The sequence below is a fragment of the Felis catus genome, chromosome A1, assembly GCF_018350175.1.
Source record: "Felis catus isolate Fca126 chromosome A1, F.catus_Fca126_mat1.0, whole genome shotgun sequence".
Lineage (NCBI taxonomy): Eukaryota > Metazoa > Chordata > Mammalia > Carnivora > Felidae > Felis > Felis catus.
In genome coordinates, this window is record NC_058368.1 from 95,795,370 (window position 1) to 95,819,932 (window position 24,563).

At 39.6% G+C, this 24,563-nt stretch overlaps 1 long non-coding RNA gene across 1 annotated transcript in view; it reads left to right on the forward strand.

Annotated features, from left to right (window-relative positions):
- LOC123385477 overlaps positions 1–24,490 on the forward strand; it is a 412,382-nt gene extending 387,892 nt beyond the window's left edge. The window contains exons 3-4 of the long non-coding RNA XR_006598062.1: positions 7,071–7,139; positions 24,183–24,490. This is a non-coding gene — a long non-coding RNA (uncharacterized LOC123385477). The remainder of the gene's footprint in view (positions 1–7,070; positions 7,140–24,182) is intronic.
- Positions 24,491–24,563: the final 73 nt, after the last annotated feature.

The following is a 24,563-nucleotide window of genomic DNA, read 5'->3' on the forward strand; positions in this document are numbered from 1 at the left end:
GGTTCAGTGATATCATTTTATAGGCAAGAATATTGAGGCCCAGAGAAGTGATTTCACATGTCTGAGCTCTGAGCGTGACTCATGAGCGGCATATGGACCAGAACCCCAGTCCCCTGATCCCTGGCCCAGCACTTTACCAACCCCATTGTGACGGCCATGGTCCGTGCCCATGTGACCTCTTTGCTGAATTGATTACAAAAGCATGACCACATACATTGCTGTTTCGAGTCCACTTTTCTCAACTTCATCTCCCAGTCACTTGCTCATTTCATTAGAGGAAGCTTCCTAAGAAGTTAACATTAAAGATAATTGGCCAGGGGCTTTACTGTCGATGCTTCAGTGGGAGCCCTTTGGGTGTCCACACTTGCACAAGTCCAGCCTGGAAGTGTGGGGGGGAGTTAGTGTCACGTGCAGAGGACTTTGGGCCAGTGGGATTTGGAAGCCAGTATGAAAATGTTCCCACTTTGCCTGCCTTTCTCCATCCATTGACCGTTGATCTTGAAATGAAGTTGGGCCTTTGGGGAAGTCTTCCCAAAGATGGAGCACTAGGTTTTATTTTGCAGCACCTGTGAGAAAATGTATATTCCTCTTGGAAGGAGGAACAAGGCAGAAGCCCTTGCCAGCTTCAGTCCTCTTAATCCTTAACTCCTGTCTCCTAGGGAATATGCCCACTTAAAAGAATATCACTTAGGCTCTTAGTCTGATGCTCTAACTTCTGGGGAAGCCAGGTTCATTTCCATCTCATCCTTAGGCTTCCAGAATTCTCCTCTACATTCCTGCTTGGATGACTCCTGCGCTCCTCCCTGTTGATCTAAATACAACTCTTTCTTCAACATAGGGTTAACCTGTTACTTGTTCCAGGATCGTTTTTCTGGAATGCCCTGTATGATCTTTGTTCTCTCAGAAACCTCCATGTCTCCATTTAACGGAGAGCACAGTAGGCTTCTCTCTTATGAGAAAGACTTGGGGATGACTGTGTAAGCTGACCTTCCTTGCTAATGCATACACACCTTAAAGTCCCTGGGTTATTTGTCTTGTGTCCCCCAGCACCTGGCATGAAGTGTCCGATGATTATTTTCCAATGGCACATGATGCAAGGGAAGAGTTAATTGCTTATTCTGTGCAAGTTAATCACTCATCGGACTGACACAAGATAACTTTGGATGCAGCACCTGTGAGAGATTATGACGGTGCACTTCTCCTGTAGTATGGTTATTCTGTGTTGATGTGAAAGTGTTTTTTTTTAATTCTTTATTTATTTATTTTTGAGAGCTAGTGAGAGAGAGAGCACAAGCAGGGGAAGGGTGGACAGAAAGGGAGACATAGAATAATAAGCAGGCTCCAGGCTCCAAGCTGCCAGCACAGAGCCTGACATGGGCTCGAACTCACAAACCGTTCGATCATGGCCTGAGCTGAAGTCAGGCGCTCAACCGACTGAGCTACCCAGGCACCCCGATGTGAGAATGGTTGAAACTCATGAAGAACACCCTCCGGGATGTTATCTTTTCTTTATATCCACAATTTTTAGCTCACCCCAAGCATTTGGAAGTCAAAGACCAAAAGGATATTGCAGGGTTCTAAGTATTTTTATTCTGCACAGTGTATTAAATATAATTCATCTAAGCTTTAGTTTTTATCAAAATATTAGGCTCAAAGATACTGGCACAGCCTAAAAAAGACCCCAGGGCCTTTGTGCATAAGGAGGTAATGCATGGTAGATATTATACAGACACGATATACTCAATGTAAACAAAGCAAATTTTGCTATACTGTATTGGGGTGAGATAATTGGGAAGGATTTTTTTTTTTTTGAAAACAGTGATAAATACACAAAGGGCTGAGAAACTCAATAGTATGTGTGTGTATATGTGGCTTTTTAGCTGAGACAAAAATGATTATCAAGACTATGAAAATTTAAAAATCCTACACCAGTTTGCTTGTTATTATATAGGTAAAGCCAATATCAAAGGATTCATGCTAGTGGAAATATGGCTTAATATTAGAAATTAATGACAGGGCACCTGGTTGGCTCAGTTGGTTAAGCACCTGACTTCGGCTCCGGTCATGATCTAGTGGTTTGTGAGTTCAAGCCCTGACTCCGGCTCTTGTGCTGACAGCTCAGAGCCTGGAGCCTGCTTCGGATTCTGCGTCTCCTCTCTCTCTACCTCTCCCCCTCATGCGCTCTCTCTCTCTCTCTCTCTCCCTCAAAAATAAATAAACATTAAAAAAATAATGAGTGAAGTTTCCCTATTATTTCAATCACTTCTCCATATTAAATTAAGAACTTACCAAGGCAAATTACTTATTTCTGCTGGTTGAATTTTCATTTATAACACTTGCTTCTGCAGCATACTAGGTGAGGAGAGGCGGGCACTGGGGTGGAGGGGGTCCCTTTTCCCTTGGCTCCATGCTTCCTTCTGGAAGGGGCACAGGAAGAGTACTGCAGCTGGCCTTTTGAGCCATTGACTCCGCTCTCTGAAGACATGGTCTGATTGGAACTTGGATGGAGAGGGGGAGGTTGATCATAATCTCTTCAGAGTCTCTTCTTCTTTGGGGGAGCCCACTGACATCGGAATGCCCACCTTATTCTCTGAGCCTCCGTGTTGGAGGTTCTAAACGTCAATGCCCTGCTCCTGCTGTGGGGCCCGGAGTCCGTCTAACTAGCCAGGGACCGGAATGGATGAGTCTATGTACTTCAAGGGTGAATCCTACTTGTTTAGCTAAGCCACAGAGGCCAGTGTCAGTTTAATAATGTAGAGAGGTGATTGGGACATTTACATCTGTCTGACTCTCATGACTCTGAATTGGTTCTGAACACAGGCAGGTGAGACAACATGTAGTTATTGACAGACTGTGCGTGAAACCCGTACAGAGTTGTCTTTCGTTTCTCAGGGGTAACACGAAAGGTACCTCAGTGCTCGAGGAACTGAACATATCTTTTGGCCTAAATGGGACTGACTGCAAATCCTACAGTTGAGTCCCGAGTGGAATGCCCTCAAGAAAAAATTGTAATTAGTAAATAATTGTGCGTGTACATAAGCCAATTTGGTAATTCTAAAATCAGTTCCTTTTCTGTGTGGGCGCTGATGCAGGTTAAAAATGCTAATGCTCCAGCATCCGGGGCACTCTGGGTGGCTCAGTCAGTTAAGCGTCTGACTTTTGCTCAGGTCATGATCTTGGGGTTCGTGAGTTCAAGCCCCACATCGGGCTCTGTGCTGACAGCTTGGTGCCTGGAGCCTGCTTCGGATTCTGTTGTCTCCTTCTCTCTCTGACCCTTCCCCTCTCGTGCTCTGTCTCTCTGTCTCTCTCAAAGTAAATAAACATTAAAATTTTTTTAAGTAATAATGCTCCTATGAAGACAAACAAACGTGTGTCTTTTGCGATGAGACAGATTCAGCATAGTTAAAAGGACAAGATAGGTTGTATTGGAAAAAGGACAAGATAGGTTGTATTGGAAAAGTATCCACTGCAATTTAGATAAGTCTGCAAACTTTATTTTATAGGGTGATTAAAATTCATGTTCTAAGCTAAACATACAGCATTGCCCTCCAGCTAACAGATCTGGAGATGAACGGTATCATTTATAAATGGTCCCATTTTCTTGGAAGGCTCAAATGTCCTCATCCAGTCCAGCTCTCCCCAACATCAATTTGAAACAAAAGGATGACTCCGCTTAAAACAGCATCTTACAAACATTAGAAATCATTTCTGGAATGGTACGTTTTTGTCTTACCTGGTGATGCGTTTTCTTGTGGGGCTTGAGGAGGAAGTGTTGGTAATTTAGACATTTGTAGTTTCAGAAAACGTTCTTTCTCAGTCCGAGGATTTGATAAACCCTTTCCTTCAGTCTGGGAAAAAGCTTTAAAAATACATTCTAGAGCTATCATGTACACTCTCATCAAAAAGGTGGCAACGATATAATGCATGCTAGGTGCTTTGGTGGAGCAGGCCCTGGAGATTTGATAAAGAGAGTCTTGAGTTTTACTGTTTTGCTGTTTGGTCAGAAACCAGTGGTGGAGAAATTACTTTGCTCACTTTCTGCCCCCTCTCAGCCACACGGAAATATGCTCGTGATTACAGACTCTTGAAGAGCCATCATGCATGTCAATAATCTGGCAGGGTTAACTGGTACTAAAAGTTTTGAGTGTTTGACACCTCCACCCCCCCCCCCCAACCGTGAGTAGTTTGTGCTTGTTTGGTAATTTGCATAAATATTACTGATCTAAGTCATTCGATGTATTTCAAAAATTTCTTGGTGTGGCTTTTATATTTGGAGGTGTTCATTTTCCTTTCCTTTCCTTTCCTTCCTCAAACCCAATGCTTCACCAAATGCTCCAGGTGAAAACCACTTTCTCATCTATACTAAATGGAGTAAGGCGACTGTCCGATGAACCACAGTTTCTACCCTGTCAACCATAGAACCTTTTTGTTTGTTTGTTTTAATAAGGAAAGAATCAACAATTGACATTTGTCTCCAACTTGCTAGAGAAGGAAGGGAAGCTAGCGTCTCACCATGCCGTTGATGTGGTTTTGCGAAAGATCTTGTTTCCTGAGCAGTCCTGATCTATGGGACTTTTTGATCAGTGGCCTAGAAACTGTTCTCGGTCCCTGGTTTTGAGAACAAATTGCCTGTGGGCTACACCCACAGCTTTGGAGGGGAGGGAAGAAAATTAACCGAGCTTAGGAGTTGGGGATATGAAAAGGTACAGCTATGGGCAAGGCTTTGGTGGAGCTCAGCTCTCCCTCTGATAGAAGACTTGGAGTTGTGCAGAAAGCTTCCTCCACAGCCCTCCTTCCAGAAGGTTTTTATGCAGCTGTGGTAGCCGTGACCCTGTCCTTTCAGCCATGGGGGTGGGCAATGTGAAATTATTTGCGTTCTCAGTCCGAAATGTCTCCAGTGAGTATGCTGGACTTCTCCAATGAGGGTCAGCACAAAGGCAGTAGGAGGATGTCACCTCTGGAAAAACAAAAACAAAAACACAAGATTTGAGGAGAGCACAGTGTCCGAGGGGGATAATTCAACCGAATTGGGAATGCGGAGGGTCTCAGGGTTGGAACATAGGTGCAGCCTGCCAAAAGGGGAGACAGCAGTAGGGGGAGGGGGAGGGGCCAAGAGCTTCAGCGGGGAGCACTCATCATTCATGCTTTCATCGCTATTAAAATGCATTCCCTGGTCTCCGATTGCGTAAAAATGAGGCTCCTCAAAATGCACTGAAAATCGAATGGAATGAATAGAAGAAATACCAGTTTTCTGCTTGTAGCTCTACTTGGGTACAGGATTTATTATTTTTAAAGGGAGTACATAAAATCCTCCCAGAAAGTCTTCTGCATTTCAAGTAGCCTCTTTCTTAAGGAATGTCTTTTGAAGTGGAATTTAACTACAATGGAAACACAACATGAAAACACAGGATAAGTGAGAGTGGTTATTTCTCTGCATCACTTCGTGTGTTCCTATAGCAACCCCTCCAATTTTACCTGCCCCTTATTGACCAGGTATATTTTTAGTGACTGCTTACAGCAGAATAGAAAATGAAGAAGGGGGGAAAATGGGGGAGGGGATGGGAATTCAAACCACCCTTTGTTCCTTTTCTGTAACAAGTTAGCTGCCTATGAATGCACCCAGGCCTTAAAATCAGTGTCATGCATTTTTCCCCCCTCCCCTGTTTATATTAGTGTAACTGAGGTCTGAAGTCCAGGAAGTCTGTAGAAATAGGCCCATATTCTCACCCAAAATATTTGGAGTTTTAGAGAAATGGAAGCCTATGACTGTACTTTGGCCAGATGCAGCCTGTATTTACCCAGCCTAGGCTTGCAACGATTTGGCTGTCAAGAGAAATGTAAATATTGATGAAGGATATTTCTCAGGAATGGATATTCAGTGAGTCCTCTTTATCTGTCAAAACTGACTCAATCAGTGCACACTTTCTGGACAGATCGAATGTTGATAGAGTCATAAATTGACGTTTATCTGACAACTTTTGTATTCCCACCAAATGGCTTTCTGTATTAGCCATAGGCCTTTCAATGCACTGTAGTGCTTCTGTGGAGAAATTAAACATCATTTTTCAAATAGAGATAAGAATGAAATAGAATGTACAGCTCGTGGTCCTTTCAAGGATTATTTGGACATGAAATGCAAGTACCGGCTTAAATTAAATCCGAGTGTAGAATTTAATTCTTGCCTGCTAAGACACAAAAACAATCCTCTTGTTAAAATGACCCATTATTAAATTGTGATATAATGTGATACGTATGCACAAAGAGACGTCTGTGTTTTCTAAAATATTATCAGGCGATGAGATTGCTTTCTTCTCTGTGCATTTCTTTTCCCCTCAAAACCAAACAGACTTATCAAAAGAAACAGGAAAATGCTTGGCTTTCCAAAAAATAAAGCACGGCCATTTTAGAATTAAAGTTGTGTAATAAATGCATACCCAGGCACACTCCCAGATTCACATGTACACTGTAAGTTAAATAATTCTCAAGAACAGGAGGAAACTAGGTTTTACTGATGTCTATCATGTGCCTGCAAAATGCCCATAAAACTATCTATTATGAAATTAGCCATATTATGTTAAACTTATGAACGTAGAAAGAGTTGTTACTGCCTCCAACATCAGGCTTATTAAGCAATTTCAGTATACATTCGTAATAGACAGGAGAGTTAAAATTCTGATTTGTGTCACCGAATTTTTAAAAGAATTTAAATATCCTTTGGCAAAGTTGACTTGGGAAGCTGAAGATACAAAGGGCCAAAAGCTAGGAGCACCTGGGCGGCTCAGTCGGTTGGGCGTCTGACTTTGGCTCAGGTCATGATCTCACGGTTCATGGGTTTGAGCCTTGTGTCAGGCTCTGTGCTGACAGCTCAGAGCTTGGAGCCTGCTTCAGATTCTGTGTCTCCCTCCAGCTCTGCCCCTCCCCTGCTCCCACTCTCTCCCTCTCTCCCTCTCTCTCAAAAACAAATAAACATTACACAAACAACAACAAACAACAAAGAGCTAACAGCAGCGGAGAAGAAGGAAGACTTAAGACTATGCAGAAAAGAACCTATTTGTCTTTCTGTTTTCCAGAAAAATCCAGAGAGCCTGAGGGAGCACAGTCCATAAAAACAGCTACTGCCATGAGAGACTGCAGTCAAGGTAATGGAAATATACCATGATCTCTCTCACATTTGCTCAATCTCTGCCTTGGTTGTTAAGAGGATGCTGCTTAACAGAAATAAGGACGGATCTCAGGGGTATCTGGCCTGCTGGCAAAGATCAAGGAGGTGTCCCCAAAACTTTCCCTCACCTTTCTCTTCTCCCAAATATTTATCTCTTGTCAACATCCACCATCTTCCTGGGGAATTAATGCATATCGTGGGTCTCATCATGGGCTCATCCACGTTTGTTGTGGTTCTTCTCAAAATGTAATCCTAAAAAACCTGTAGTGTTAGTTGGCATTGATGGCATACATCTGAAAGCAAGTTCACTAAAGGAATTAGTGGAAACCTCAATGTCCTGGGTAATGTTTCTGTATCTCCTATGTGCCTTACCCTCATACTTCCCGCATCGTATTTCAATCTTGTATCTGCTTATTAACGTATCTGTCAAATCCTGCAGTGGACTTGGAAATTACTCGATGCTCAGAAATGTCTTGTTTCTCACTTTTGTGTTTGTTGGTTTGCTTCTCAGGACTGAAGATGTTAGGGGCTACAAAAAAGGGCAAGATCCCTTGATCTGGGATAATTTGATTCCCCCAAACAGAAGAGAGGAATGTGGTGGGAATCTGTAACCTTCTTGGTTTGTTGAGCATCTTTCAATTGTTTTAGAGCTTTCCATTCCTTATACGATGGGGCTGACCATCACATAGCTTCATTTTTTTTGTACTAATGTGTTTGACAATTACACTAGGCAGCTCAGAGTATTCCAGGCCTCTAGAATCATGAATGGAATCCAGCGTGGCAAAGTGATTCAAAAACAGGCCAGTCAGAATTCTTTGAGGGATTGTTGTGGACGTTGTTGAAATTTAAGGTTATTCTTCAAGGGATCAGTATCAATGAAGGTCATAAAGGATTATCATTGCTGCCACACTGCAGAGAAATACAGCGGGGAATGAAATCTAGCAGGAGAGAGGAGAGCCAAGGTGGGGGGGGGGTGGATATATACATATATATATATATATATATATATATATATATATATATATATATATATATTTCCTAATTATATCATTGAATTCCTGGATCATTCCATACCTGAGGACAAATACTCTATAGACATTCAAAGCTTATGAGTCAATAGGTTACTTTTGTTCATTTTTGTTTAAGTGTATTTGTGTAGAGTCTGTCACTTAAAAATCTAAAAACGTCTTGACTCTTACATGGGATACCATGAGGTCTTCCAAAAATCCAAGCATAGAAGACAGAACACAGTTGGGTAACACAGAACAGATGGATGCAAGCCTACCTTCTCCTTTCCTTGCAGAGCTGGTGGCCTTTTGTCTCTGCTTCTCACTAAAAATTTGCTTCACTTGTTACGTTTTGCAAAGCAGCTCTGTATGGATACTTGTGACCTCTCTGCTTCTGCATAAGGGTAGATTGTACCTTGTGTGTGACATAGAGTGTGGACCAGCATCCCTACCATTTCTCAGAGCGCTGTCTCAATGTCTCAGCTTTTCATCTGACTTTCAGTTCAGTTAGTCCCTGTTCATTTCTTTTGTAACTTCCCAGGTATCTACCATCATTTTTTTAAGTCACTCTTCCCCTGTTCTAGTTCAAAATCCATAGGAGACAGAATTCTGCTCAGATGCCCCAAGTCATGCCTCTTCCTACCTTCTCTCTCCGCTTAGCCATTACTTGTGTGGGATCACATGGTATGCTGTCTTTTCTAGGTTCACCTGTATAGTAAGGGCTGTGACATGAGGCCATCTAAGGAAGGCAGCATGGCAGAAAGGCAAGGATTAGCATCTAAGATATGGATAGTGATGATGATGATGATGATGATAATGATGGCCTTATCCAAGAACCAGGTAGATCTTCTGTACCTTCGCAGATTTTCAGTGACTCATCTTTTTTTTTTTTTGTTTTGATTCAACTGCTATCTCCAATGACGTGATAACTCCTGATTTGCTCTTTCTGGATGTGGATGAAAGCCACACCAGAGGGCCTGAAATTTTGCTTCCCAAGCAGCCACTAGTGCGGCTGATGGTATGAACTGAAGTCCTGGGGACTTAAATACTATCTGAGACCAAGTTGACTAATGGAAGATGAGAGAGAAAATGCATTCTTTCCATCTTCTATCAGATGGCTCAAGATACAGTTCTTCCATATATCCTGTGAGGAGACTTTTTGTGTGTGTGACTGGGTGACCTGCCAAATATTGACTCTGTGTCTTTGTACCTTGTCACGAAACGGCCAGTGAGGTAACGCGTCATCTCTCAGTCACTTCCCATCTTTTCCGGACCATTTCCCCCCCCCCCCACCCCTTTTTGTGGCTTGAGACGACCCCTCTCCAAAGAAAGCATTAACACTTCAGTCTAATTTCATCTTATGGTTGATTCTCTAGAGATCAAAGGCCACTAACTGAAGACTGTATCACCGGTACTTTGTTGTGGCATCCTCCTAACAACCTTAGGAGATGGTTATTGATACTATCTCCTTTTCAGATGAGGTGCAGGACCAGGAAACAGTGGCTCTCACACACTGGGCAAATTCAAGAGGGTTTCTTTACAGAGGAAGTATTTGTACAGTTATGGGGATGGGGAAACTGCATTTGGTGCAGCGATTGGGATCTGAAGATAGCAGAGGAAATGCTTACCTCCCTTTGATCTGAGGGCATGAAGGAAATAAGCAGCTGCCAGAACAGGGAGAAAGCCGTGTCAGAAAGAGCATTTTGGGTAACGTAGCTGCCCTCGATGAGTGGACATTAGGGAATTAGAGATGCTGACATCACTGGCTTCGTGAGTCTCTCCTCTTGTACACCAGCTTCCCTTTTGCGGTGCCCAGCCAGAGTCTGAAGGCAATGGGTCCTGTGGATATAGCCCAGAGGAGGTCTGGATCCTGGGAGGACAGGCTGCAAGGGTAGAAAGTGAATCAGGGCACAAAGCAGCATTTATCTGACAGAATGAAACAGTGGAAATTCAGGAAGAATGTAGAATTTGCATAAGGTCCACGGCTAATGCAGATTTGTTGTGTGTGTGTGTGTGTGTTTTTTTTTTTTTTTTTTTTTTTTTTTTTTTTTTTAAAGTTTCAAAGACTGCCTTGTGCAAGCAAGTCATTTTGGAAAAAGTCTCTTTGATGCCTGGGAAGAAATACCTATTTTGGCTGGATGTGCTCTTTCACTTTTAAAGGATGTATAGCAGCAGCCAGTTCTCTGGCTTGCTCGGCAGGTCTTGGGCTACAATCTCAGGGCACTCAGATGCCTAGAGTGAGGCATCTTCAGAATTAGGCTGTTGGTCCACCAAGGTGGACGTTCATAATAACGGGATGATTTCTGCATTCACAAAATTTTGTTTCGGAAACTTAAATGAGGTGACTCTTAGAGATGGTTGGAATAACATGAAAACATTTAAAAGTGAATTTAGCTATTAAATTAGTAATCATAGTCCGGATAAAGTATATGTCAAAATTCATAATACAAAGCATGTTGGTTTTATGAATAAACGTAGTTTTATGTAATAAATCTTTAATGCTCGGGGCGTCTGGGGGGCTCAGTTGGTTGAGCTTCTGACTTCGGCTCAGATCATGATCTCCTGGTTTGTGAGTTTGAGCCCTGCATCAGGTTTCCTGCTGTGAGCTTGGAGTCTGCTTCAGATCCTCTGCCCCCCTCCTCTCCTCCAGCAGGGGAGGCGCTCTCTCAAAAATAAATATTTAAAAAATACTTTAAAAGTAAGTCTTTAATGCTTATGCTTATTGGAATTTTATTTCACCCCTTTTCTCTTGGAAAGAGTACATTCAAATGTACTTGGCCAACTCTTTCACCATTCACGAGAATTAATTCTTTGTCATGGGCCACACTACGCCCTCTTCTCTTATCCTCTTGTGCAGATTTTGCCCACAGTTAAATTAATTCTACCTAAGGTATTTTTTTCCCCACATCCTAGTCCTTTTCCACTTCAAGTAATGTTATTTCTACATTTTATTTAAATCTCCTATTTCTCTAAGATAATCCCTTGAAGGGTTTTGATGCCTGGAGCACACATTAGCATAACATTGCCCCAAAGCCCTTCGGAATCAGACTTTGAAATATGTGTACCCTGTGTGCCACTGCAATTAAATGACAAACCAATAGTTCCCCCTGAGGGACTAGGCTGAGGTGATTTTACATTACGGAAGTTTTACACTTTTTTTGTAATTGTACTGAGCTCTATTTGCATTATTAACAAGTTTATTCCATTCATAGAAACAAAATATTGCAAATGTAGATCATCTATAATCCCTTCATTTTCCAGATTAAGAAACCAATGCCCAATCAAGTAAATTGACTATTTGAAGGTCATATAGCTACTGATTGCTCTGTGACCTTTTCTTTATGTAGAGTTTTTTTGAAATCAAAGAAATTGTGTAATAAATTGTAATAGCTCAATATCTTAATGTCCCAGAAGCATAAGTCACACTGTACTTAATGACTAAAAGTCTGGACATCACCATAGAACTCCCTAGGGTGTCCAAAGCCAACATCTTTAGGAATCACTTTGGCCGAATTAGATTTTGTTTTCCCACACATTCTTCACTAAAGGCCCATCTAAAGGAATTGTTTTGGGGGCTAAACTTAAGTACGTGTTTTCTCGTACATACCCAAGAAAGAATGGAGTACCAACCATGTTGCAGGAATTGTAATGTCTGCTAATTTGGTGTTTTTCCAGAACCTGTGTGTCAAAGATAGTAATGTCAGGAATAATTGACCCTGATTCTGTGCTCTTCAACAACAGCAGGAAGGAGAGGCTTTGCATGAGAAAGGTCTTCATTGTAGGGCACCGTACAAAGATGCTGAGGGATTTTCTCCTACAGTGCAATCTGGGATTCTCTCAAATCCCATCCCTCTTATGATACAGCAGCAAGAGCTTGGGTGGCCTCAAGCATCTGACTCATTTTGAGACTTTATGTGTCTTCTATCTTCTTGCCTGTGATGAGGATCGGTCTCTGTTTAGAAATACACAGGCCAAATGGAAATATAATACAAATATGAGAGCATAGACAAATTTACTTCAGCCTGAGCAGTATTATCACTTCAAATTCCTCTATCTCCAAGATTTCATGTATTCCTTCCCTTTGTGGCCCCCCTGCCCCCCCCCGCCCCACCAACTTCGTATACCTATCCCAATGCTTTCAGGTGTGAAGGCCCATAGTTAAACTGAGCTCATCACTAGCCTGCATCATTCTTGTGCTTTCCTTTATACCTTCCTCTTGGCTGGCCCTTTAGATAGTCTCTGAGCGGTTGGTATGTTTTCTTGAGGCCCCCATGATTTTGCTAAGTCTGTCTTTCTACTTCCTCTGAGCTAGGATAAGACTCTTAGTAGTAAGCATAGTGCTTTTCAAAGTACTGGTTGAACAGCTCTGATTAAATATGATTAATTAATTCCTTGGAATTGTATTTGTATTGAATATATACATAGTAGCAATCCTCAAGCCATTTCTAGTCTATTAGGGATATATATATATATAAATATATATATATATGAAGTTTATATATTTATAATGAATTTATGTATTTATATTTATAATGAATTTATATATTTATAATGAATTTATATATTTATAATGAAATTTAAGAGATTATGAAGTTTAAGAGATTATATTTATAATGAAGTTAAGAGAGTATACATATATATACATATATATGTACATATATATACATATATACATATATATGTACATATATATACATATATACATATATATTATACATATATAATATACATATGTATAATATATATGTATAATCTCTTAACTTCATTATAAAAATCTCAATTTATGGGTAACTGGGTGGCTCAGTTTGTTAAGCATCTGACTCTTGATTCTGGCTGAGGTCATGATCTCACAGTTCGTGAGTTTGAGCCCCGCATCGGCCTCTGCTCTGACAACGGGGAACCTGCTTGGGATTCTCTCTCTCCTTGTATCTCTGCCCTCCCCAGCTTGCTTGCGCGTGTTCTCTCTCTCACGCAAATAACTAAACGTTAAAAAATCTCGATGTATGTCAGTGATTTTCAGACATTTTGTCAGTGATTTCTGTGAAACAGATCTTCAACAGAGTTACCTAGTTCTTAGTGTCCCGCAATTGGTTTTTTGAGTTAACACAGTGTTCTAGTATAAGAAATGGCAAAAAGGTGGAACGTGGATGTGTTTGTGTAATTTCCTTTCTGAGGAAACTTTTTACCCCTAACCACTGGGGGCAAAATGTGTGGTTCTTTATAACTTTAGATGCTGTATAAATTGCATCTTCTTATTCTTTTCCACTCATCGATCCAACACCCTCTACTTGAACAGATTTAAAAAGTGTAGTCTGAAAAACCAAGCGCTCTGTAATCAATTTCTGCATTTTCTGCAGGGTTGAAATCAGTATGTGACTTTGAGGCAGAGAAACCTATTTTTGTCTCTTAATATTTGGAAAGATTGAGCTATTTACTTAAATTCTCTAAATGGCATTACTTCACCTGTGATAAGGAGATAATATTCTCTCAAATAGTGATGATTGAGATGACATATTTGAACTGCCTAAGTTAAATAGGTATACAGTAAACCAAAATGTCTTATTATTATTACTATTTTTTTAAGTGTTTATTGGGGCACCTGGCTGGCTCAGTCGGTTGAGCGTCAGACTTTGTCTCAGGTCACGATCTCATGCTTAACAAGTTTGAGCCCTGCTTCAGGCTCTGTCAGGGAGCCTGGAACCTGCTTTGGATTCTGTGTCTCCCTCTCTCTCTGCCCCTCCCCTGCTGGCACTCTCTCTCTCTCAAAAAAAATAAACAAAAAAATAAAAAAGGAATATAAAATGTTTATATTTGAGAGAGAGTGAGTGAGTGGGGGAAGAGCAGAGAGAGAGAGAGAGAGAGAGAGAGAGAGAGAGAGAGAGAGAGGAGGGAGGGAGAGAGAGAATCCCAAGCAGATCCCACATTCAGTGCTGAGCCAGACGTGGGCTTCCATCTCATGACCTTGAGATCATGACCTGAGCTAAAAAAAAAGAATCAGAAATTGAACCAACTAAGCCACCCAGGAGCCCTCTAAAATGTATTCACCAACCATTTGGAGCAGTAGCAAACTTTCCCTGTGAAGTGCCACACTTCTTTCCCTCTAAAGGGCCACGTTAGGCTTTGGTGGTCATATAATCTCTTTCACAAATACTCAGCTTTTCTGTTGTAGCACAGAAGCAGCCTTAGACAACAAATAAACCAATAAGTATGGTTGTGTTCCAGCAAAACTTTATTAAAAAACAAAACAAAACAGGTCGTGGGCTGGATTTGGCCTGAGAGTTTGAAGACCTCTGATTTAGAGTTTGAAGACCTCTGATTTATTTATTTATTTTATTTATTTTTATTTTATTTTTTTTTTTCAACGTTTATTTATTTTTGGGACAGAGAGAGACAGAGCATGAACGGGGGAGGGGCAGAGAGAGAGAGGGAGACACAGAATCGGAAACAGGCTCCAGGCTCTGAGCCATCAGCCCTGAGCCTGACGCGGGGCTCGAACTCCCGGACTGCGAGATCGTGACCTGGCTGAAGTCGGACGCTTAACCGACTGCGCCACCCAGGCGCCCCTGAAGACCTCTGATTTAGAGTTTGAAGACCTCTGATTTAGACCTCTGTCTCTACATTTTGCTTTGTCTACTTACATACCTCATTCTTTTAAAAAAAATTAAAAAAAATTTTTAATGTATATTTCTGAGACACAGAGAGACACAGCAGGAGTGGGGGCAGGACAGAGAGAGAGGGAGACACAGAATCAGAAGCAGGCTCCAGGCTCTGAGCTCTCAGCACAGAGCCTGATGCGGGGCTCGAACTCACAGTGAGATCATGACCTGAGCTGAAGTCGGTCGCTCAATTGACTGAGACACCCAGGCGCCCCCCCCACCTCCCAAAATTTTCTTAACGTTTATTCATTTTTGAGAGACAGAGACAGAGTGCAAGTGCGGGAGGGACAGAGAGAGAGGGAGACACAGAATCGGAAGCAGGCTCCAGTCTCTGAGCTGTCAGCACAGAGCCTGATGCGGGGCTCGAACTCAGGGACTGTGAGATCATGACCTGAGCCGAAGTCGGACGCTCAACCGACTGAGCCACCCAGGTACCCCTACATACCTCTTTCTTAATTTTCTTCAGAAAATCAGCAACTGGTTCATGATACCTTTCTAAATCTATGAAAATATATCAGATATAAAAGTGTATTCCCAATGATGAATCGAATACCTAGTAGCAACCATGCAGATAAAAGGGTATAGAAGATATTGCAAATATGGGCTGAAATGTCCTAAATATTGTTTCCCGACTCCTTTCTCTTCCTTCTACCGAGACATAAATGCTGTCCTCACTTACGGTCCATCATTCCCTTAGCCTTGTAATTCTGCCAAATTTATGTATGTTCTTAATAAATAGAGTACTATTAGACTATAATAAAATTGTGTGTGTGTGTGGTATAATATCATATATCCTGTCGTTTGCTTTATCACTACATATCAAGTTATTTAAGAAAGATCTATGTGGAAACACACAGATCGAGTCTATTAATTTGCACTGTGGTAAAATATATGAATATACTATAATATATATAAATCCTTCTGTCCATAAAAGTTGATGTTATTTCTTCTTCTCTTTCTTTGCTGTTACAAACACTTTGGGTATGCATGAGTTCATATAACACTTTGGCCTATGTTATGTAGGGATTTATCTAGAATGTGTACATAGGATTAAATTGCTAAATCATCTTCCACTTTTCATTATGCTTCCAGATAATCCTCCGCCTTGACCCCAGCAATTTGCACTCTACTAGTGTGTGTAAGAGGTTCCTCATTTATGTGCATTTCTTACTGTTCGGTTTCTAATGGATTTCAAAATGTGTTGGGCACAAAATTGCATTTTATTATGCTGTGAATCGGTATTTCTTGGAAAACTGGTGCTAATTTTTTTTGTATGTCTATTCTTATTCTGCGGAATGACCATTTATATCTGTTGTTGGTTTTTCTGTTGAATAATTTGTCATTTTCTTTCAGATTTTATACAGTTCTTTATATGTTTTAGGTCATAATCCGTTGGCATTTACTCAACTCGCAAACACCCTTCTAGTGACTGACTGAGGTTCAACATTGTCTCAGTGCTTTTCCATGCACAGAAGAATTAAAATTTGATGTAGCATCTAATTTATCAGCGTATATCCCTGTCCTCTCATCTTTAAGTCTTTTTTTAGAAACACTTCCCAATATTAATGCCATAAAGACATTCCCTTCTAAAACTTTTCGAGTTTTTTTAACCATATACTCAGACCTATTATTTATTTAGGATGAATTCTTGTATCCTTATCTTACGCACTAAAAAACAATTTAATATTTTCTCTATGAATGACCATTTTACCTAGTATATTTTATTGAGTAGTCTGTCTCTTTTGCCCATGATTTTCATTGTACATTTTTAAAATAGATTTACCTGTGTCTATTTTCTGTTTCATTGGTCAACTTCCCTATCTCTATGCCAACAACCGTATTTCTTACTCACTTTAGTTTCATGACAGCCTCATATCTAAAAGACACATAGTTGGTGATTTACCTATTCTTGCCTGTTAGCTTTTCCATATACATTTTCTCGACTGATTCCTTGAAAAAAAATTCCGGTCTCTTTGCTTTCCTATATACACATTTTTTTTTTTTTAATTTCTTGGAAAAAAAAAATCCCTGTTGGGGATTTTGATTGGAACTCCATTTAAGTTAGGTTAATTTGGACCATAGTGACACCTTTATGTATTGAATCTTTTTATCCGTGAACGTCTGAATCTTCTTTTAAATTTTTTTTCTTTTTTAGGGGCGCCTGGGTGGCTCAGTCGGCTAAGTGTCCGACTTCGGCTCAGGTCATGGTCTTGTGGTTCACGGGTTCGAGACCCGCGTCGGGCTCTGTGCTAACAGCTCGGAGCCTGGAGCCTGCTTCCGATTCTGTGTCTCCCTCTCTCTCTGACCCTCCCCCCCCCATTCATGCTCTGTCTCTCTCTGTCTCAAAAATAAATAAACGTTGGGGCGGTTAAGCGTCCGACTTCAGCCAGGTCACGATCTCGCGGTCCGGGAGTTCGAGCCCCGCGTCAGGCTCTGGGCTGATGGCTCAGAGCCTGGAGCCTGTTTCCGATTCTGTGTCTCCCTCTCTCTCTGCCCCTAACCCGTTCATGCTCTGTCTCTCTCTGTCCCAAAAATAAATAAACGTTGAAAAAAAAAATTAAAAATAAATAAATAAATAAATAAATAAACGTTAAAAATAATTAAAAAAAAATTTTAACATTTTTTCACTTTTGAAAGACAGAGTGTGAGTGACAGAGAGAGGGAAGAGGGAGGGAGACACAGAATCCAAAGTACTCTCTAGGTTCTGAGGTGTCAATACAGAGCCCACCGTGGGGCTCGAACTCAGGGACCATGAGACTATGATGCTGAAGTCACACGCCCAACAGACGGGACCACCCAGGCACCCTGAACACCTATATCTTCTTAATGTTTAAACATACTTAGGTAAAAATTTTGTAATTTTTCTATTCATACTAGTCAAATCACTTATATTTTGTTTAGTGCCTTATATGTCTCTTGCTAGAGAAAAATGATAAATGTAATAAGATTTTATGTTTCATTTAATAAGATTTTATCACTCCATGCAGCTCTGTATAGGAGCCAATTGATGGCTATATAGTGCTTTTATATTTAGCAATCTTGCCAATTATATTACTAACAAAGATTTCTCTGTAGAGTAGGTTGAGTTTTCTAGTCAGATAATTTTTGTCAGATACAAATAGTGACAGTTTGGTGTCACCCTCTCCAATCCTTGGAGAGTTTGCATACTGATCCTAGACTACATGTCTTTGATCTTTTATGTGAGGGAGAAATAAACTTCAGAATTATTTTAATCATTGTCATTATAGCAGCTCAATGTAATTCCTAATGGATACACACAGATTGGTTCTGAGAGGGGAATGTCACAGCTAGTGCTCTGACTTACCAATTTTTAATTGCCAGATGACTTAGAGAAAGAAGTTTCTCTTTTGGATTATTAAACTGATAGATGATAAATTCAGAGATGTGACAGTCCGTTGCTGCCACTGCCCTGAGCTTGCCCGTAAAAGAAGCTAACCCAAAGGAGTGTGGAGCCTGGAGGAAAGTGGGAAATCGATTCATGAGAGTCTGGTCTTGCCTGCAGTTTTCAGTTATGCAAGCCGATAGATACGTCTTCAGTAAATTACAACAGAACTGGCTAAGTCAGTTCAAACTGTATTATTGTCACTTACTCCTGAAGAATCTTCAGAAGTCTTTCCCAGGGGACTTCTGATACCTTGTCCCCCTAGCCTACCCACTGGGCTGCCTCCCTGTCTACGTGCTTCCATCAGCCTAATCAAACCCCCAAGTCAGCTATCCTGTTTTGTTCTGGGAGGCCAGTTCCTAGCCAACACTACCCAAGACACACGGAATATTCAGTGTTACAAAATCATTGCCGTCACTATTGTTGACTATCTGTCTTCCAAATGAACGACAAGTCTTACTTAAAACTGCCCATTGTGAAGTATGCATTTTCATGTGCACATTCTTCATGAATTTGATAGCTTGGTAGTCCTTTAAGCTCTGCTACTAACCCAAAAACTCCTTGAGGTTGTCCATATTATCTTTGCATTTTAATGATGAGGTCAGTGCTCTGCCCTTTGGAGATCGGCAACAATGGTTGAGTGGAAGTTACTGATAATTGTTCAGTACTCTTCTATAAAGATAAATAATTCACATATAAAAATTCTTTTTCTCTTAATAACGTTAAGCAAATTCTACTTTGTAGACAAAAGAAACGATGCATTTCAAAGGTCATCTTTGTCTTGGCAAGAATTGGACCCTTCCCATGCACAATTTTATGTAATCCTAGTTGAGAATGCACCAGTAATTCAATTTAGTTTCCGAAGGAATAGTTTCTTCCAGCAAAAGTTGGGTAGTTCATTCTCCTGTACCTTTATGTTTCTTTTCTCAGTGAATGGACTACTTGTGATTTAAATTCTGGCTAAAAATTGGAATCATTTGCAAACCTGTTGTCCGCATAAAGGCAAGGATGGAACACGACTAAAAGGAAACCAGGTTAACTCTCAGGTTTTACCTGGAAGGATTTTTTTTTCTTTCTGTTGCTGCATCTTTTAGAAAAATAATAAATTGCCTACCCTCCTGCTCCTCCCTTGTACTTTTATGTGTAAGAAAGCTGGTAAGATCAAGAAAGAATGCAAAACCTTATGGAAGCATTTCTGCAACTGTTTTTTTTAATGGTTACTTATTTTTGAGAGAGAGACAGAGAGATGGAGTGTGAGCGGGGGAGGGGCAGAAAGAGAGGGAGACACAGAATCAGAAACAGGCTCCAGGCTCTGAGCTGTCAGCGCACTCAGCCCGATGCAGGGCTTGAACCCCCAGACTGCAAGATCATGACCTGAGCCAAAGTGGGACGCTTAACCACCTGAGCCACCCAGGCGCCCCTCTGCAACTGCTTTTTCAAGGTGCACCTTTCTACAAACCAAAATAGGTGTGTCTAGCAAGGCACCAATTTAATCACAGCACAATGCCTCGTGCATGTATCTTTTCATCCCTTCCTCTGCATTTATTTTGCAACTAAGTTTAGACACATGAGCACTTCTTCAGTTGGGATTTCTATGACCAATTCTTCCTACCGACTTCACATTACCATCCTGTCGTGTGTAACATTCAGCAGATAAAGGAGAAAAGAGAAAACAATGAGGACAGTAACAACATATGAGCCTGGATGCATCCAGACTTCCATTTTTTAGGTGTAAGATAAAAGTAAGGGATATTTTTGAATGTCAAAGCTTAGTTGGTTGTTACACAGTTCTTGCTCCCTTGAGAATGTGATAGCTATGTCCTTCCTCTACATGTTTTGAGGGGTCATCGATTTGAATTATTTTGAGGCCATAGATCTTAAGAGACAATGTAAACAACAGAGATGAGTGAGGCATAAAAAGGTATTTATAGCGAATGCAAAAACAACTTATATTTGGGTAAACTATGACAAAGTTGGGCGAAAAAGTAATTGAACAACTTAATGCATTTTCTTTGCCATTTATAACAGTACTCTTGGTAAAATAAAATAACTGGAAAAAAAAAAGCAAAACAAATCCTCTAAATGAGGAAAGCATTCTGGAAATTAAGCTTAAGTACTAAGGTTAAAGGTTAAGGTAAAGGTTAACATTACAGATTCTGGATTTTTTTTTTTTTAACCAAACATCATCTTGTTTCCCTTAGAAGGACACACTGTTGAACTTCTCTCTTTAATGTATAGTTGAGTAAATTATATTGCAGAGGTGGCTAAAACATGAATAAAGTGAGATTTCAGGTTGGTTTTGAATATTTTCCATGGCAATTGTCAGAGACATTAGGTATATGTGGGGAGGAAAAGCTATGCGGCTATTATTTGTTATATGAATTTCCCTAATTTTCCATAAAGGTTTATCAGAATAGATGAGTATTTCATTATTGACTATTAGTGGAAGATACCATACTCAATGAATGCTATCATTGTCAATATGTATCCCCAGGGAAACATTTTGCCCTATCATAATATTCATCTAATTTGTTTAAATGTATTTACTTATTTTGAGAGAGACAGAGAGCTCACAGGGGAGGGGCACAGAGAGAGGGAGAGAGGGAGACTCCCAAGCAGGCTCTGCGCTGTTAGCCTAGAGCCCTATGTGGGCCTGGAACTTACAGACCATGAGATCATGACCTGAGCCAAAACCAAGAGTTAGATGCTTAATGGACTGAGCCACCCAGGTGCCCCCAGTTTTTCGGTAATTAATTACTATCTGCCTTCTCTGTTAAGCTGGAAGTTCAAGGAAGGACAGGAATTAGTTTATTTTTGTGACTGTATCATGTAATCTGGTACAAATTGGATAGTCAATATTTCTCAAATGAATGAATAAATTAATAAAGAAAGGATCATTGAATGGGGTTGGCCAATAAGATTTTTGTAATTTGTAGGAATATTTAGGATTGAACATGTCTGGATATATATATGCATTATAATTTATTTTTCTGGTTTTTTTTAATTAGGTCAATATTTAAAGTCTTTGTACTATAATAAATTCTTATAAAGTCCTTCCATATAACTGCTTTTCTAGAAGAGGAACCTGAGATTAGGAGAGATTATTCAACTTCCTCAATTTCTGGCTGGACCAGAGTTTGAACTGTATGGCAGAGACTTTGATTTTTTTCATAAACTCTGTGCTTATTTTCACAAGCTTTAGATGGGTAGGTTAGGGGGAGCAAATGATACAGAAAAAGGAGCTCTGATTTCGTATTCTACTCTTAAATTTTACCTCAGAACATTCTAGAATCTGGGGCATCAGAGCACTTTGACTAGGGTCCAGTCCTCTTTTCCAAGGGCAGATTTTATACACACAGTTATTTTGTTTGTTATTACTGTTAGAGAAAAAATACCTCCTTTAGGGCAAGCTGCTTTTTGCGCATTACTTAAAAATACAATTAACCTTGATAAGAGTTTTGTTCTCATTTAACAGACTGTCATTTTCTATTTGCCATTCTTAGCAATGAAAAAGAAATTTTTCTTCAGAATACATTCCCATTTTCCCCCCAAGGCTTAAAAGGAGGGGCACGGAAAAAAAAAAAAAAAAGGAAAGAAATGTAAGATGAAATACTAGATTCCAGACCCGGGATTGTTTTTTCAACGGTTGGATAAAATTATAGAGGTAGATGTTTATGGTAGAAATTCGGCGTATTTTTACTCCACAGAATCACAGTGCTCTAATTCTATTCATTCATTTCCCCCAAAACTAATTATTAGGGTGAAACCCCAAAGGAAGATTATTCAGGAAAGGGAAAAAAGAAAGAATCCATTGATTTCTCCATCATTGTAGGTGAACAATGCATAATAATGAATATAGAAGGGCCATTTGTATACCGCAGAGAAAGAAAATCCTAAATTGAGAAGGTCTCAAGGCAAAAACCAAGAGCACTTAATGAAATAAGAGCTGCTTATTCAAAACCTTGTTGCTTTATATATCTCTTACTCTGTAAAGGTGTGAGCTTGGGACGGGTGATAATGGCTTTTGCTAAATAAATGTGTGATAGAACAAACAGTGACTATTTCATTTTGTTCTGAGCAGATCCCCTATAAAGAAAATGATGGCTGTTAAAAGTGCCTCCTGCAACTTCTGGAGTTGGGAATGACTCCTAATGCATCAATTAGATGCCTTTTCTTCCACTGCCTTTGTACTAAATAGTATCGAACAATTAACTCTCATCAAGCCATAGCTGAAATACCTCTGCATAATGAATGGCACTTACAGAAGTCAACTTTATTTCTGAAAGTGCTTTATTTTTATTTTATTTTTTATTTCTACTATTCCAAGGCAGATGTTTCTTTTATAACTATATATATATATATATATATATATATATACACACACACACATATTTGATGCATATATATATATATATATATATATATATATATATAGTTGATGCATATATGACTAAAGAGAAGTAAAGGTCTATTTCAGAAAAATTGTTTCTTCATGTGTTAGTTGGCTTTTTAAAACTGCTAGTAGTAGGGATGCCTGGGTGGCTCAATGGGTTTAGCGTCTGACTCTTGGTTCTGCTCAGGTCATGATCTCACAGTTCGTGAGTTCAAGCCCCACATTGGGCTCCATGCTAGTTCTGTGGAGTCTGCTTGAAATTGTCTCTCCCTCTCTCTCTTACCCTTACCTGGTCACTCTCTGTTGTCTCTCTCTCTCTCTCTCTCTCTCTCTCTCTCTCTCTCTCTCTCAAATATAAATAAACTTGAAACTGCTAATAGTCAATGTCTTTAGTCTTGGAAACTTCATTAGAAAACCTGGAAATTACTTACCTATCTCTATGACAGTACTTGCAAACATGAACTTGAATTTAGGATGGAACAAAATTCTAAATATGAAAGAAATTTAAAATTGTGTAGCATTTCTGAAGGTATTACTTCTAAATGTAGGCTTATATTTTATTGAAACACTTTATAGTGAAATACTTTATGTGAAACATAAATATTTTTAGATGATAAAACTAATTCATTTGAACATCATGTAATCTTTTATTATCAACAATGAGAGGCGACTATATATAAGACACTGGATGAAATAAACTGACTTGATTCAGTATGTATTCCTCTTCCCCAAATGCTTTTAGCCATGTATGACAGAGACAAAAAATAATAATAAGGTTCATGTCACTGAAAAAGTCACTGTGGTTATTCAAAGAAAGTAGAGATCATTTAAATTGGAAACTCAGATGCCAGGATAAAAGGATACAATTAGGAAATAATAATTGTACTTTCTGTGAAACCATTTCAAAAATAGTTTTCCTAAATTTTCTTTTCTTTCCACTTTTCTTTCCATGATTACTCATTATGAAGTCATCAAAGTAGAGTTTTATGGGTCAGTTTCCAACTCGATACAGCCTTTAATAAGATGCAAATACTGGTTATTTTTTTTTTCTTTTTTGCGTTATCTTTCAATGAAAAAACATTCTTTCATTCAGATAACTTGGCTTAGGATACTTTGTTTTGCTTCACCAGTATATCTAAGTGGTCGTGATTGAGAGAATTCACCATAACCATAAGTATTATTGACAAATGATAGCTTTTGGGTGGGTTGGGAGAGTAACAAACTCATATCATCTGTTCTGGAGATGTTCTGTGAATTCCTATAAGTTTAAAATACATCTTTTGCTTACTGCTTCCCTCCTCCCCCCGTTTGCCTTCTCTTTCTTTTCTCTTAAAATGAAATCCGGTACAAAATTTCTGCACTTTAAATACTGGAAGCCACAACATAAAATTTCATTAAGGATGTCAAATGCTTCTTCATTTTGAATTCAGAGACACTGCCAAATGCAATCTCTAGCTCCATGCAAAGTACTTCCAAGTGTGACTCCCTAATCCATTTTGGGGGAGGGTTTAATCAACTATAGTGTTTGTAGTAAGTGGATAATTTTTTTTTTTGTCCACAGGTAATTCACCAAAGCAGATATTCACCACCTGAGTATCACTATTGACAGTTTTATCATGACAACTAATTATTCAGGATGTTCTGTATATTTGGCTCATTATGGGGTAAACATGGAGACCAGGCAAAATAAAGTACATGCAGAAAGCATGTCTTCTACTATAAGGGTATGTGGCCGTATCCTGATTCAAGATTCTGAGGATGTGGGCTCAACTGTGCCAACAACAAGATGTGAAAATGATGATTTAAAAAAAAGAAAATGATGATTTACATGGTAGAGTGTACAGATTATCACAAAAAGAAATCAAAAGATTTGAACTAAGGAATATTATGCTAATATGCATACAGTTTCATTCTGGAAAACAATTAGCTTCCATAAGCTTTA